We start from the raw sequence: 5567 nt of genomic DNA on the forward strand, positions 1-5567 counted from the left end.
CTGGTTTCCTCCTCTCTAACCTCACCTCCATGATCTCCACCTTAGAAGCCTGTGTGTGTGGTGTGCTTGTGTGTGCATGCCAGCACACCTATGTGAGAATAAGGAAGGATAGAAAGCCCAGGTAGAAAGTAGAGCACAGGGTTTTCCAGGATTTAGGAGCACTCATTTCCAAAGCAAACCTGATGGGTGGGGTGCATGCAAGGCCTTGGAAGCTGGCTACCTTCCTTATACTCTGTGCTCTTCCCAATTTCTGGGATATGGACCATTCTTTGCCTTTTTTGGGGGCATCAGTCTTCCTGTTGTAAAATGGATAGGTGGTCACAAAACTGCATAAACACATGCTCAGTGAAGACAGGGTGTCATGCTCAATACCAGATAGAATATTGGGATGGGGAGAGTTTGGGCAGACTTATGTGTCCATGGTAGCTCAGGCCTCTGAACAGGGCCAATGCAGGCGAACATAAAGCATGGCACAGCCAGGTTATCTTACCAGGGCTACGGGGTGAGACAATGCACCACAGGCTCTGTTCTGGAGGCTGGTCCCGCAAGATTTTCCCTCCTTCAACCAGCAACTGTTTGATGAATTTCATGTCCTGTGAAGCCCATATCCACCCCGATTACAGTGAGGGGCACAGGGCACTAGACCTGTAAAATAATGTCTTTTGCCTTTTTTTCTTTTCTTTTCTTTTCTTTTTCTTTTTCTTTTTTTTTTTTAACTGAGTGGCTGTTTCTTCTTTCTCTTTTTCTGTTTTGTTTGTTTTTTAACTAATTTTTAAGAGGTCTTTACACGTCAGCTGTGGTGCCTCACATCTGTAATTTCAACACTTTGAGAGGCCGAGGCGGGTGGATCATTTGAGGTCAGGAGTTAAAAACCAGCCTGGCCAACTTGGTGAAACCCTGTCTCTACTAAAATTACAAAAAATTAGCCGGGAATGGTGGCACAAGCCTGTAGCCCCAGCTACTCAGGAGGCTGAGACAGAAGAATTGCTGAAACTTGGGAGGCAGAGGTTGCAGTGAGCCGAGATTGCACGACTGCACTCAAGACAGGGTGACAGAGTGAGTCTCTGTGGAAAAAAAAAAAGAGAGACAGAGGGAGAGAGAGAGTGCCCTTTATGGAAATGCGAGCACCTTTGTAATTCCATGAGTTGTAAATATTTATTCCGATTTGGGAATTTCTTTTCTTATTTTGGTGTTCTCTTTAAGTTTGTTTTGGATGTTACTAGTGTTTTGTTTTGCTTTGTTTCTATGTAACTTCTCCCTAAATTGATTTATAGATTTCCATTTTCACAATACAATATTTTGGCAGAAATCTTGTGGAAACTGTCTAATCAGTTTAAAAATTTAAATACATATAAAAAATCGAAGAACTGTAAAAACTGCCCTGAAGAATAACAAAGTTTGTGAGCTTAAAATGACATATATTCAGACTTAGATTAAAGCTACAGTAATAAAAGCTATCTATGGTAGTAATGCAAAAATAGGCACAAAGAAAACTAGAAAAACTCGAGAGTCCAACTCAGACTCACACATTTGGACATTTTGTATATTACAAAAAAGGCACAGAAGAGGAGTGAAGACAGTCTTCTCGGTAAACAGCCTTGGGTCAACCGGTTATTTATGTGAGTAAAAACACTCCTATCTTATATTATTAACAAATTCCAACGAAAAGTGGATTTTAAATTTTAAGGTCAAAGTTGAAAACAATATTTCTAGTAGATAACATAGATAAATATGTCCATGACTGGCACAGGCCCAGATTTCTCGGGACACAAAATGCATTAATTCTCAAGACAAAAATATGACAAATTGGACTTTATTAGAATTAAAACCTTCTCTTCATAAAAAAAAAAACCTTCAGGAGAGCTGAAAGGCAAGAACAAAGTGGAAATCAACATTTGTCATATATTGATGTGGCAAAAGCCTTTTATCTAGTTTATTTAACTAAATCCCATCAATTAATAAACAAAGATGCATACATTGAACAAAATTGGCAAACACGTGACTAGGAGTTCCACATACAGAACCAAAGGGCCAACAAGTAGATGAACATATCCACATCCTTATGCATCAGAACAATGCATATGAAAACTACAATTGAATACCACTATGCAATCATTAACATTTTTGAAAACTGACAAAATTAAGTACTAGTGATGATGTCAAGCAACTGGAACTTTCTTATACCATTCTGTGTGCAAACTGTTATAACGGCATTCAAAACCTCTTGAGTAGTAACTCCTTACATACACGATGTACATAAGCACACTCTAGGACCCAGCAACTCTGCTACTAGGTATATACACCCAATAGAAATGCCAGCATATTTTCCAATGCAGAAAAATGCTCTAAGCAGCATTATTTGGTACTTTTCCAAACTGAAAAAAACTCAAATGTGCATCAATAATAAAATAACTAAATAAAACAGCTACTTATTCCTTTATAAAGGGACATTATACAGATATAAAATTAATTGGAGACATATTAAAATATACAAAAATCTAACAAATACAATTTAATTAGATTTAAAAGTCCTATCCACAGCAATCAGCCAATAGAAAAGAAAAAGGCATACAAATAGAAAAAAAAATTGAATTCTCTTTCTCCATTTGCAATATGAGTTACTACATAGAGAATGCTAAAGTCTTTCCAAAACTCCTTTTGGAGAAAACTTGAAAAGCCTCCTGAAATGGATAAGCAAGTAGTTTTAGGACCCAAAACCAATGTACAAAAATCAGTAGCATTTCTATGCATCAACAACTTTAAATTCCTGAACATCTGGTTTTATTGCATTTTCAATTTCTTCCCTCAGTTAACTATACATTTTTTCTTTTTTCAGCTAAACTAATTTATTCTTCTGTATAATTTCACCTTGTTAATAAACCCCAGGCCAAAAAGTGAGAATAAAGTATTTGTCTGCATCCTGTTTCCTCATTTTGAAAACTAGTCTAGATGAAACCTATACTTATTCTAGGGAGTTGGCATAGACAGCATTTATTTCCATTCTCAGCAGTGATGCCAGCCAGAAAGAGGGAGTTCCGCATTTTCACTTTGGTTAGACAGGACTCTGGATGGTTGTAGGGGAAAAGATCCAAACTCTAAGGGAGTCAAATCGGACATTGCAAAGATTTATGCATTTACTCCGGGAGCAATTATTGTGTTAATTTTGTGCAAAACAGTGCGCAAAGAGCAATTAAAGTGAAAATTATTAAGGCATTACCTGTACCTTGCGAAACTCACACTAGTCAGATTCTCCGAACCCCAGAACTTAACAACAACCTAGTAAAATCTTGTTCAGAGTGAAGAGAGGGTGGGAGCAGGAAGGTAAGTTTAAAAATTAGGCTGGTTGAATGAGATAATTACCCCTAGTCAAGCTGTGGAAGTATGGATGGCTTTGGGATGGGTGAAGACAAAAGAATCTCAGCAGAGGGTGCAGATAAAAAAGGGCAGAAACACAGGAGGCTCATGCAGGAAGAGGAATGAGTTTGCTGGACTGGGGAGAGTGACAGTAAAAAGCAGAGGATAATAGGCATCTCTCGTCATCTAGGGACTATAGGATGGATTAGTTGGGGGTTACAGAATCAGTGAGGTACTTTTTAACAGTAAGATGGGTAAATAAGTGCTATAATTTGGAATAATTATGTAGCAATGGTGGTTAGGAGCAATAGAAACTCAAAGTATTACATAAATTTTTTTTTCTTATTCTCCCACACAAGCGTTTTGCCTTTCCTCTTAAACTGAGAAAGGAGTGGTTTGCTATGATGTTTTTAAATTCTCACAGACAAGCATTATTCTTTGCTGCCTTTTAGTAATGGTTAGTTTTAACCAAATTAAAGAAGATTGAATGGATTTTCTTGCTCATAATGGTTGAGTGCAACATCTCATACCTTCTACTAGTTTTCAGTATAACTGAAATAACAGAGTGTCAATACTCCATGGAGGGGTGCTCCGCTTGCTAAGTCTCCCTCCTCTGGGCTAGGCCTTCTACACCATGGGTGTCCTGCTGTGGCTGGAGCTGGAATTTGGATTGACCTCTGTGTGTCTTCCTAGCACACAATAGGTGTCCAATTAGCATGGGCAGAAACAAGCTCCTCCCTCTCACCATTTATTTCTCCACTTGTCCCTTGTTGGGAATGGAGAGTCCTGCAACTGAGTTCAGCCCAGGGTTGAAGTTCAAATCTCAGCTGATACTTGGTGGATGTTGACTTTTTTGAGAAGAACTTGGGAGAATAAAACATTATAAAGGCGCTGGCCAGGCACGGTGTCTCATGCCTGTATTCCTGGCATATTGATGGGCTGAGGAGATAGAATTGCTTGAGGCCAGGAATTTGATACCAGCCTTGTCAACATAGCGAGACCCCATTTATACAAAAAACTTGAAGCATTAAAAAAATTTAGCCAGCTGTGATAGTTCCAAACTGTTGCCTCAGCTATGCTGGACATTGAGGCAGAGGATCACTTGAGCCAGGAGTTCTAGGCTGCAGTGAGCTATGATCACGCTACTGCACTCCAACCAGGCAACCATGCAAGATGATTCAAAAATAAAATCTTTTATTATTCTTCACCCCTATAGTCTCTCTAGAACTTGTGCACTATGTAGCAGAAAGAATCAAACTCCCCAAGAGTTTGGTTCTTGCTTATGATTTGGTTTTCTGCTGCTTGGCTGCCCCGTCATGTCCCCATTTTGTATAAAATAAGAACCCCCCGGTGAAGTGGAGTTTCTCCCCAGCAGAGGGTCTCACCAAGGCCCCAGGACTGGCACTTTAGGTGGAGGCTTGCCTTTCAGCCTCTGAATAATAATTGATACTAAAATTGAGAAGTTTTCCAGACACCAGCTTCCTGAAAGGAGCATCCAGTCAGAAGACAAGATGAGGTCAGTAGCAAAGGTGACTCAGGCTGAGTGGGGAAGTCCACCAGCATATCTGAAGACTGAGCTAGGGGAGGGTTTCCCTGATGTTCACTCCTTCTGCCCTCCATATATTCCTCTACTTTTCCCAAACTTCCCTCTGACATCCTCCAAACTTTCTATCTTCCCAGGGCTTTCTTGCCAGGGAGTCTAATGAAGTAAAAGCTTTAAAATTGCTTTGATTTTAAAAATAATTTTATTGATTCTTAAAATGTACCGACACAAAATTAGAATACCAGTTCCTAAAATGCTTAAAAAGTAAGTTAAGTGTAAGTTTACATTTAATTATCTTAATTGATTCCTAATTAAAATACAAAAAAATTTTTTTTGAAACAAGGTCTTGCTCTGTCACCCAGACTGGAGTGCAGTGGTGAGATCTTGGGTTATTGCAACCTCCACCCCCTAGGTTCAAGAGATTCTCATGCATCAGCCTCTCAAATAGCTGGGACTACAAGCACACACCACCAATTGGCTAATTTTTGTGTTTCTAGTAGATATGAGGTTTTGCCATGGTGCCCATACTGGTCACAAACTCCTGGTCTCAAGTGATTCACCCACCTCGGCCTCCCAAAGTGCTGGGATTACAGGTTTGAGTCACCACACCTGACCTTAAATTTTTTTTTTAAATTATAGGTAAATTTAAATTACTCAGAAATAGTCAGAA

Source organism: Pan troglodytes, chromosome 22 (assembly GCF_028858775.2).
Source record: "Pan troglodytes isolate AG18354 chromosome 22, NHGRI_mPanTro3-v2.0_pri, whole genome shotgun sequence".
In the NCBI taxonomy this organism is placed as follows: domain Eukaryota; kingdom Metazoa; phylum Chordata; class Mammalia; order Primates; family Hominidae; genus Pan; species Pan troglodytes.